We start from the raw sequence: 12,603 nt of genomic DNA on the forward strand, positions 1-12,603 counted from the left end.
GAGGAAAAGAAACTCCACATTTTTCAATTACATCACCTGTGTTTCCTAAGTTTACGAATGACATTGTGCAGGTGAAGTTTAGGTCTGTCCACGGACACAGAAGAGGTCTGGCCTTTGTTCAAGAGTGAAGTGGACATGACTTACTTCATTGGTAGGCCTTCACATGTATTATGTCCTCTGTTCTCTTCAACAACTCGAAATTTCATTTGGAACCCTGAGTAGGCCTCACCTCAAACAAACCTCTGGATAGGACACATCTTATTGGCATCCTGAAACAATCATTTAAAATGTTAGTGTCTTGCGACACTTTTGTGAGACAACAGCAGTGCAAAAGATGCACCATGTTTTAAGATAGGCCTCACTTCATCTGCATCAAGATACTGTTAGTTTAAAATGTATATCTTTAGGACTGTGTAGGGGGCCTGGAGAAGCAGAAGCTTCTGTAAGTGTCAAAGTTGTTGAAAAACTGTTTGTCCTTCAATCTTTTCCCTTGTCTTTTCTAATTTTTAAATACATGTTTTAATATTTTTCAAATGTTTGTTCTCTCTTTCACAGATTGAAAGTATAAAAACAAAAAGTGAGTAAGTTAACGACAATTATAAGGTAAATGTTTTGTACTCTTTTCGTTACATTTCTATCACATTCACCTACTAGTAGTTCGACAGCTTCATTTCTTTAACCCTCAGTTTCCTGCCTTTGCTACTTCCCTCATTCCTTTCTCTATTACCTACTTACTCTACTCCTTCCACTCCTTTTCTCAGTCCCTCTCTTCTCATAGTTCCTCACTCTTGTTCACTCACTCCGTCTCTATTACTCTTAGTGTCTTTGACTGATCACTCTTTCACTACTTGTTCATTATGCTTTTTCTGTGTAGTTGAAGCACACTAAGGGGCATATTATGAACACAGCCAATAAAATTATTGCTGTTTTTATTGGCAGAAAACTGTTGCAAAAGTGGTTTTAGCGGCAGTTTTCCGCCGCAAAAGAGGCTTTAGCGACACATTTCTGCCGATAAAAGCTGCAAAACTTTTATTGCCTATGTTGATGATATGGCTCTATGTTATTTACATTTCTTTGCTGTTTCAATTAATCTTTTTCTGTTATTTTTTCTTTTCTGTTTTCTGTTTTTTCTCTCTGTTATTCCACATGTTTTAATCTGATTTTGAACATTCACTCACATTCTCCAAGAAACTCTTATTTGTTATTGTTCTACTCTCTTTTTTTTCTTTCACTTCCTTATCTATTTTGTTTTTCACAATTATACCCTCTTCCATCTTTTCTTCGGTAAATAGATCTATTAAACAGTATCTCTGGTTTACTCCCTATAGCTGTCTTTCTTTTAACATTACTCTCTGTTTACTTCCCTTATACTTACTCTTCTTTTTTTTTTTATTTTTTTTATTTTTTGGTTCGCGAACCGGGAAGCGAACGGGGAAGCGAACTAAGAGAAATAGAGCTTGCCAGAGTGCTAAACATTCTAGCAATTTTTTTTTGAAAGGGGAGGTAGTTCTGAAAAGAACTTTTTTTTAATGTTTTTGTTGTTTTATATATTTTTTTTTTTGTGTGAAAATTTTTTGTTTTTTTTGTATTTTTTGAACAGTTTTATGTTTTTTTTGTTTTTGATGGAGGGGAAACAACAAAAAACAGGCATTGAAAAGGGCTCAACAGGAGCAAAAAAAAAAATTACTGTCTGGGGCGGTTAGGGCAATTGTGATTTACATAAGCTAGGTTGATTAACGTAATGCTCATGTTACCACATGACAGCAATGCACCGCAATACAAACAGGTAAATTTGATATGAGCAAAGTTCTCCTGAATGTTTGGCACGGTTTCCCGTGCCTCTGCTCCTGTCAACGATATCTGTGATGTTGACCTGGCCACAGGAGTTGTTGTTGGGTTATCCTGCATGTCACGTATCTCTGCCTGGCTGTAGTTCAATGGATGCCACCTGTTCATGTGACGATGCATTGTATAGTTACCGAAGCTATACTTTTTATCAGTGCCTCTAGATAACCGGTCTTTACAAATGAGGCAGGTGACATACCTAGCATTTACTTTCTTCTGCCCTCGAGGGAGTGAAAAAAACTGCCAAATAAAACTGGCTTTCCGATGGGAAACCCGGGGCACCTCTTGTAAGAACTGTGGTCCTTCTGTCTCCTCTTCCTCTAGTTCCTCCTCTTCCTCCTCTGTGTTGCTGATGAACTGGGGAGGTGGTCCTCTCTTCCCATGAGGAGGTGGAGGTGGTGGTGGGGGTGCACCAGCTGAAGCAACTAATGAAGCCATTGCTCAACTATCAAAAAAAGGTCTTCCTCTCACAAAGATGAAAGTCAGAGTGAGGAAAGAAGGAGGGGTTTTCATCATTTGGGAAAAACAATAGTTCTAAACCAATGAAAAGTGTTATTTTTAGGTCACCTGACCTAGCCTTACATCATTATGAAACCAAAAGTGAAATGAACCAATGAAAAGTTTTATTAACAAGTCACATGACCTCTTACGCTTAAGTTACGCGCTGCGGAACGCGCCCCGGATCGCTTCCGGGTTGCTGCGCTTCGCGCCTCGGTTCGCGCTCCGGAGCACTTCCGGGTGCGCTAACGCGGCGCGTCATAAGACGCATTATGCGGCAACGCGATACGTCGTGCTTTCGCGACGCGCCGCGGATCGCTTCCGGGGAGCTGCGCTTCGCGTCTCAGTTCGCGTACCGGAGCACTTCCGGGTGCGCTAACGCGGCGCGTCATAAGACGCATTACGCGACAACGTGATACGTCGCGCTTCCGCGACGCATCACGATGTAGATTTCTAACGCGGCAGTTGCGCAAACGGAACGTTTACCGGTTCGCGGACTGGGTTGCAGCATCAAGATGAGCTAACGGGAAGCTTCCCGGTTCGCGAACCGGGAGCGAACAAAAAAAAATATTTAAAAAAAAAATTATTAATAAACATATAAAATATATTTTTGGATTTAAAGAAGAATACATTTTACAGCTACAGATATTAGCTTTTAAAAAACCAATGAAATTCACTGAAAAAACCATAGGTTATAGACCATATATAGTTAGGAATTAGCATTTACAAAACCTTGAAAATTCACTGAAAAAACCATAGGTTATAGACCATATATAGTTAGGAATTAGCATTTAAAAAACCTTATTTTACTCACACAAAACCATTGAAATTCCATATATAGTTAGTTGTACTAACTATATATCGCGCACCCGCAATCCACTGCTGATCATGTCACATATTACATCATTCATGACATGGTCAGTGACATCACTGATGACATCACTGATGACATCTCAAATGACATCACTGATGACATCACTGATGACATCTCAAATGACATCACTGATGACATCACTTATGACATCTCAAATGACATCACTGATGACATCTCAAATGACATCACTGATGACATCACTGATGACATCTCATTTGACATTACTGATCACATCACTGATGACATCATTCATGTGATATTATGATGAACCTCTTCAGACTCTTATATAATCTTAGATACACTCAGTATAAACATACACTCACATACTGTCACTCATCCATGGAGTTACTCACACACCTAGTCAGTCATGCAAAGAATCAATCACACCTCCATTTCCTCAACTATACAGTTATACACACCTTACTTATTCAAACATATACTAAAACATATTTACTCACTTATACAATCCTGGATACAAGTTCACAATGATCCATACAGCCACTCACACATTCACTGGCTCTTATGCACAGTTATTTATATATGTCAACTCTCACATGTACTGTATTTTACATATGTACTTACTTTGACATGTAGCACTGAGATATCCATTCACTCACCAATACACTCATGCACACAGTCAACCGCCCATACAGCTGTTTCCACATGCACTTTTGAACCCATACATCTAGTGAATCAACTGCTCACACATCTATGCAGAGAGTCATACACCTCCCAGCCACCCACACACACACTCAGTCTCCCATACAAATGCTTGGGCAACCAATCAATAACCCATATAGTTAATCATATAGCTACTGATCAACACATGCAGCAGTTTACAGAACAACAGACATAATGATGCACAAATTAAGACAGTTTAGCCACTAACCCATGCACTCAGTGAGACACATTTAATCAGTCACTCATACAGTCAGTCATGCCCCTACTAAATCCTTCATCAAGACACTTATACATCCACTCATTCTTCAATATGTAAGACATATTTTAACTTTACAGAAAAATACAGTCACTGGATGTTGTCATCAGTGATGTCATCAGTGATGTCATTTGAGATGTCATCAGTGATGTCATCGGTGATGTCATTTGAGATGTCATCAGTGATGTCATCAGTGATGTCACTGACCATGTCATGAATGATGTAATATGTGACATGATCAGCAGTGGATTGCGGGTGCGCGATATATAGTTAGTACAACTAACTATATATGGAATTTCAATGGTTTTGTGTGAGTAAAATAAGGTTTTTTAAATGCTAATTCCTAACTATATATGGTCTATAACCTATGGTTTTTTCAGTGAATATATATATATATATATATATAAAATTATATATGTAAAATTTCTATGGCAAAATGAAACCCCTCATTTTGTTCCTTTTCAAATTAAATGTATTAAGTGTTACCACTTTATTCCAATCAAGATGACTTCAGGTGTGCCATACTTTTGTCCTAATTAAGACTGTTAGCGTTCTAGTTGTTCTTTAGAACACTCTGGGACATTCTGTCATTGGGCTATAGTTGGGCTACATCTGGCTGATATTTGGGCTACATTTGGGCTCTTTTGTCTCTGGTGGCCATCTTGGGAGACTGCATATCAGAATTTTTTTATGAAATATAAGAGGATTTGAGAAGTCACTCAAAATGTGCCCTAATTTTTTTATCTTCAGCACTAATCATAATTTCTATGGCAAAATGAACCCCCTCATTTTGTTCCTTTGCAAATTAAATGTTTTAAGTGTTAACACTTTATTCCAATCAAGATGACTTCAGGTGTGCCATACTTTTGTCATAAGTAAGACTGTTAGCGCTCTAGTTGTTCTTTAGAACACTCTGGGACATTCTGTCATTGGGCTATAGTTGGTCTACATCTGGCTGATATTTGGGCTACATTTGTTTTTTGTTGTCTCTGGTGGCCATCTTTGGGTTTCATTGGGCTCCATTGGGCTACATTGGGCTACATTTGGGCTCTAACATATATATAGCCCAATGTAGCCCAATATATATTTTTTCAAAGTTAGTTTTCGTAAAAACCACTGGAGCATATATCTTGAGACATAGCAAAAGCACATCGGGGTACCAGTCCCTACAATTTTGCCAAGTTTGGTGGAAATCCATTCAGCCGTTCGGGCTAAAAGTGAGTCCAACTGCCCTATGGAAATTAACATGGGCTATCTAGAATACTCGATCGAGTAGACAGAGAAGAACTGGAGAAAGAAATCACAATGGAAGAATTAGAAACTGCATTATCGGACCTAGCTAACGGGAAGGCGGCTGGTCCTGACAAGATCCCTCTAGAGTTTTATAAAATGTTGGGCAAACAGATACTACCCTATTTATTAGATCTGTTTCTAGGGGTACAACATCACTCAGCTACACCAGAGTCTTGGAAACTCACTAATATAGCGATATTTCCAAAAAAGGGGAAACCCCCCCAGCTTCCATCTTCATATAGACCCATATCACTTATAAACTCTGACTCAAAGCTATACTCCAAGATACTTGCAAACCGTCTAAGGGGGGTCATCGAACATCTCGTATCCCCGTGGCAGCATGGCTTTATCCCCGGGAGGGGAACGACTGATCATACCCGTAGAGTCATTGCCTTATTCGACATCATGGGCGCCACGGGGGGAGAGATGTCGATGGTCCTACTCGATGCCGGAAAGGCATTTGATCGAGTATCTTGGCGGTTCTTATGGGAAATTATGAAATTTAACAACTTCGGCCCAGGCTTTATTAAAGCCCTAAAAGCCCTGTATATCAGCCCTAGGGCTAAACTATCCATTGAAGGCTTTGAGTCAGAGTTTGTAGAGGTACAAAGAGGCACTAGGCAGGGCTGTCCCTGTTCCCCGATATTATTTGCCCTAGTAATTAATCCTTTAATTTTAAAGTTTCTTAACTCCCCCCAAATACAACCAGTTAAGGTAGGTCCGTATTCTACTAAAATATTGGCATACGCCAACGACATTGCCGTGCTTACAACCAAACCGGCAGATGCAGTAGCAGAAATAGAACAAATAACCCAGATTTTTGGACTCCACTCTGGCTATTCACTTAATAGAGATAAAACCATGGTTTTATGTACAAACAATATCATATACGACAGTCCCTATAAAGTCAAAAACGCAACCTATCTAGGTGTAAATATTTCTCCTGAGGTAAAAGAGATTAACCGGCTTAATTATGATCCTTTGATCAAGGCAGTAAAAACAGATCTTAAGAGGGTAGATAACTTACACCTCTCAATAATAAGAAGAGCGAATTATATTAAAATGAGTATATTTCCCAGAATACTTTATTTATTCCGGGCTATTCCATTGATGGCCGACGGTAGCATTGTTAAAATTTTTGACTCCACAATATCTAAATTTATATGGAACTATGGCAAAATAAGGAGAGCACTACCATCATTAACTCTCCCCCCACATAGAGGCGGCCTTGGTATCCCGAACTTGACATTCTATCTCTGGGCGACACTACTCCAACAAATGGGCCTGCTCTTTAAAGTTAAACCTTCCAACTTACCCAACACAGATTCTTATATCCCTTCTATTTTCTATTTTTGAACTTGGACTAGGTGATAACTGTCGAGGGCTATTTTTGAAACAACTCGAAGCATCATATTATAAAAAGACCAAGTTCAAGGTGATTGGAGACGCATGGAAAATCTGGAATTTTGCCTCCAAACAACTAGGCATACCGAAAATAACAAGATATACCTCTGTTTGGCATAGCAAGATCATATCATCATCTTTGATAGATAATGTCTCCAGGAGATGGGAGAACTTAGGCATATATACACTTGGCCATTTTCTTGGGCAGAATGATACTCCATCTTTCGAGGGACTACAACAGAGATATGATATACCATCCACAGATTATTTTAAATATTTCCAAGTTTATACCAACATCCGTAACTCTAAATTTACTATTAATTTAGATAGTTTTTATTTTCTCTCTATTATTGAGAAACGAGTTACTAGGATAGGTACTTTATATGATATATTTTCTCAATCCTCTAATGATGATCTAGATAGTGTTGAGAGATCCTGGGCACAAAAACTTGGAAACCCAAATGTAGACATTAACTATTCTATAACTCTTTACACAACATTATTTTTAGCACCTAACCTTAAAGCACAATATTTCAAAACTGTTTACAACCTTTATTTTACTCCGGCTAAACTCTTCACCTGGGGACTACGAGTAGATGATTGCTGCCCCAGATGTAGACAGGGACAAGCAAATTTAATCCACATGTTTGCCGAATGTCCGAAGATAGACAATCTACAAACATTGATTGGAGGATTTTGGGCTCAAGTTTTCGGGCGGAATCTTAGATCTTCCGCTACCCTATATCTTCTAGGTCACGACGAATCCTTAGGTTATAGTTTAGAGGAACAGAGGATTGTTTTTCTGGATACTGCCGTCTTTCGTATTATTCTGGCGGCCTGCTGGAAAGACCCCAATGTACCCACTTTTCAGATGTGGCTTTGTCGATTTCTTGCCACATATAAGCAGGAGATAGCTATATATAGCACAAGAGGTAGGAAAGCTAGAGCCCGGGGCACTCAGATCTGGGCCCCAATTTCTAAATGGTACTCTAATGTAAGATCTCCCCCATGATAAGAGAAGGGCTGACATGGTATGACGAGGCGAACTGTGTAAATTTTTACTTGTTTTTTTTTTTTTTTTTTTATTCTTATTAATCTTCCTGATGTATTATTGTTTCCTTAAGAATTCATTCTCTTGTAAAGAAAATGTTTGATTGAATACTACAGATCATGCTCAATAAAATATAACAAAAAAAAAATGAAATTAACATGGGGAAAACACGTTTTGGGACCCCCCTTTTATCTCGGCCCCCGCTTGACGGATCCCCCCGAAACTTTCAGGGAAGGAGCGGAGCGCAGCGAGGCAAAGTTAAGGAAAATTACAGGCAGCCAAAGTTATTCCCAATAGAATGTTGCGGATTTCCTATGGAAAACGATCCAAACTATAACTACCTACTGGCGACTGCCAGTAGGTAATATATATATATATATGATTTGTTCTCCGCTGCTCGTTTCAGGGGGAACCGCCCGTAGTCTGGTGGTGCATCGTGCTGGCAGAGCCCCGCCAGTTACTCAATTTTCAAAGCATCCAGGTATAAACGCACTCTCAGAAGCCAGGATAGTACACAGTGTTGTTTATTGCTGTTACGCGTTTCGGAAGCTTCTGCTCCCTTGCTCACACAACAATCAGCCAGCACTCCACCAGTTACATACACAGTATGTGCTGGCTATAGAAACAGGACTGCACATTTGATTTTGGCTGACATCTTTGAGTGTGTCCATGTTACATTATTATTTTACTCGAGATGCCTTGCTTTTCTTGCAGTAAAATCCTGAACATTGACCACGTTAAGTACATATTATATTTATATGTCACTTCCATTCTTTCGCCACAGTGGCTATACTAAGGGTCCAATGTTTCTGGGGAGTGCTTATAAAAACAATAGTGAAAAACAATAATGAAAAACGTGAACTTAAGTGAAATCATTACTGGGTGACGTTATCTTCTACTCTATCTTGTCGTGAGTTCTTCCAGGTGACAGGTTCAATTGCTCGTGAGGTGCACGTGATAACTACTCTGAGCGCCTTGATTCTACCTGTTAGAGTAAAACAAACATTTAATTACAAATTTGCAACAGTCGTGATTAAAAACATATATACAATTTCAAGCTTTACTTATTATAATTGAATGAGAACATGTTACACAACTTGTCCTAAGACCTAACCAATGCAATGCAGTTTAGCCAAACAATTCTAGTGCTTTACCCTTGATACAGTTTTGTAGATTTATACTCGGGTTTAGGAATCATACAGGTGCACTGATAGCTCTTCATGGTCATTATGTCCATTAGGCTGTCTCGTTTCTAGTTCTAAAATCCATTTGGATTCCTTCTTCCTTAGCTGTACCTCTCTGTTGCCCCCTCTTAGGTTTAGGTTTACCTGTTCTATTGCAAAATATGTTAATAAATTGCAATTGGATTTATGGTATTGGGCAAAATGCCTCGCAACAGGGTATTGGGAGTCTCTGTTGGTGATCGCCCTCAGGTGCTGCATAATTCTGTTCTTGGCCATTACTGTAGTGCTGCCTACATATTTCTTCTTGCACGGACACTCAAGCACATACACTACATGCGTAGAGCTGCATGTCAAGAATTGATCTATCTTCCTCTTGTTCTTACTATGTGGGATTTCAAAGTCCTTTCTCATTGTGCTGTATTTGCAGGCTTTGCAGTGCCCACACGGGTAGAAACCTTTCAGGTTGTGTTGGTTTCTATCCTTGTAATCTGTGACGTCTCCCTTTGTGATTATGTCCCTCAGGCTCCAACTCTTTCTATATGTAATGGCTGGTCTTGTACTCAGGTTGGGGCCAATAATGGGATCACTTTTTAAAATGTTCCAATTCCTTTAAATTATTTTTCTAACTTTCTGAGACCCCCTGTTGTAGGTTAGAACTACTCTGGTGTTGGCATTCTCCTTATTCTCATTTTCTTTGGGTGTCAATGTACTCTCTCTTGTTATGTTCTCCATTTTGGATAAGGCCCTATCTAGGACCCATTTAGGGTAACCCCTTTCCCTGAATCTCTGTATCATAGTTTTGCTCTCTTGTCTGTACTCTTCTGTGTTGGAGCAGTTTCTTCTTGCTCTCAGTAGTTCCCCGTATGGAATACTCCATTTTAGGGTGTCTGGGTGGCTACTGAGAGCATGGAGGACACTGTTGCCTGCAGTTTCCTTCCTGAACAGTTTAGTTTCCAAATGGTCCCCCTCCGCCCTGACCTCAACATCTAGATATTCAACCTTGCATCTGTCTTTGTGATGGGTCAGTTCTATGTTGTAGATGTTAACATTTAGTTGTTCCACAAATCTTTCGGCTTCCACATCACTTCCACTCCATACCACAAACAGGTCATCTATGTACCTGAGCCATACTTTGACTTTTTTAAATGTCTGAGTGTATTGGGGATCAGTGTGGATTTCCTCCTCCCACTTGCCAAGGAACAAGTTCGCGAAACTCGGCGCAAAACTCGTACCCATGCAAGTACCAGTGGTTTGCTTGTACAGTTCCCCATTAAACATGAACACATTATTCTCTAGGCATGTTTGTATCATGTCCCCTAGCATTCTAGTGTGATCAAGGTACATTATGTTACGTTCTTTTAAATAGTGCATGCATGCATCAATGCCATGTTTATGTTCAATTATGGTGTACAATGAGTTGACATCCATTGTCATAAGTAGGTATTCTGATTTCCATTCTATGTTGTTCACTTTCTTTAGGAAATCCTGAGTATCCTTTACGTAAGAGGGGAGCTTTCTTACATATTCCTTCAGAAAGTGGTCAACGTATATGGAAACATTTTCATAGACACTTCCTATGGATGACACTATAGGTCTCCCTGGTGGTACTAGTGGGTTCTTGTGAATTTTCGGGAGAAAATAGATTATCGGTAGTTTAGGATAATCTTTCTTTAAGAACACAAACTCCTCCCATGATAACAGGCCATCCTCTTGCCATTTAGCAAGCTTCGACCACATTGTCAGGATGTTATTTTTATACACTCCACCATTGCTTTTACAGTAAAATGTTTCATTCTCCAATTGCCTCATGGCCTCTTTAATGTACATGTCCCTGTCCTGTATGACCACATTTCCCCCTTTGTCAGATGGGCGTATTATGATGGTAAAATCATTCGCTAGGGACTCAATCGCCTTTCTTTGTTTAAAGTTTAAGTTATATCCTCCTTCATTTTCTTTAGAATAGTGTTTATATTTCAACAATGACTTTGTTGTGACATCATGAAAAGTATCTACATTGTCATGAGGGAGATTTGGATAAAACACTGATTTGGGTTTAAAGCCTGTCAGGGCAGCTCTATCTGTAGTCATGTTCCATGTCTCTATGTCCTTATTCAGACCAGATATTTCTATGCTGTCACCTTCCCTGAATAGACTATGCGCCACTTGAATGGCATTGGCGTCACCTACTTGTAAAAAGGGCTGACTCGGAGTAATGGGTTCTTGTACATTAAGAGTACAGGTGTTTGATCTTAAAGTGTGCCACTTTTTAAATTTTAGCTTTCTTATGAAGCGGAACATGTCTATTCTGGCCTCACTGTAGTTGAATATTTCTGTTGGGCAGAACGAGAGTCCTAAGCTCAGGGTGTTCTTTTCTTTGTTAGTTAGATCTTTACTTGACAAGTTAACTATGGTTTTATTTACCATTTCGTTGTTCTCCATTATTAGTTGCGCTTGTTGTAGCCCGCACGTCTGGTTCCCACTGGCTCGCGTTCCGCTCCTTTTCCTTTTCCTTTGTTTCCTTCTTTTTCTCCGCTGTTTGCTTCGTCCGTCCCTCTTCCTGCTCCTCTTGCTTTCCCCCGTGGTCTCCCTCTGGTGCCTCTTCCTCTTTGAACTGGAGGAGGTGAGAATCTTCCCGCTTGCTGCCCCCTCTTCAGCACCCGGAATTCGTCTAAATACGCCGGTTTAGACGTGATTATATCCATTTCTGCAATTGTGCTGACGCTGTGTATGGAGCCATCAATGTCTGACCCATCTGTGGTCTCTGCATCCGGTTCTTTTCCTTGAGTTTGAGGAGATCGGTTCGCTGAAGAAGATTGTTTTGTATCGTACATGTGATCATATTTCCTACTATATGTGAGGATGCGGCCGGAATCGTAATCATTGCAATCTCTGTGCAGTTTTCTCTGTTTTCTTATTTTTATGTCATCCTCATGTTGGTTCAGCGCATATAGCCACTGTGGCGAAAGAATGGAAGTGACATATAAATATAATATGTACTTAACGTGGTCAATGTTCAGGATTTTCCTGCAAGAAAAGTAAGACATCTCGAGTAAAATAATAATGTAACATGGACACACTCAAAGATGTCAGCCAAAATCAAATGTGCAGTCCTGTTTCTATAGCCAGCACATACTGTGTATGTAACTGGTGGAGTGCTGGCTGATTGTTGTGTGAGCAAGGGAGCAGAAGCTTCCGAAATGCGTAACAGCAATAAACAACACTGTGTACTATCCTGGCTTCTGAGAGTGTGTTTATACCTGGATGCTTTGAAAATTGAGTAACTGGCGGGGCTCTGCCAGCACGACGCACCACCAGACTACGGGCGGTTCCCCCTGAAACGAGCCGCGGAGAACAAATCAGCTGATCGAGGAGGAACTGCCGGCCCGCATCAAAGAACAGCCGCGAGGAAGGAAATATTATCAGCGACGCCTGCCTGGGAAACGGCAACCAAAGCAGCCCGACAGCCCGACGGAGGACACTCCGAAGGTAAGCCCAAATTTGAGGCCGGAACTCTGAC

Source organism: Lissotriton helveticus, chromosome 3_1 (genome assembly GCF_964261635.1).
Source record: "Lissotriton helveticus chromosome 3_1, aLisHel1.1, whole genome shotgun sequence".
In the NCBI taxonomy this organism is placed as follows: domain Eukaryota; kingdom Metazoa; phylum Chordata; class Amphibia; order Caudata; family Salamandridae; genus Lissotriton; species Lissotriton helveticus.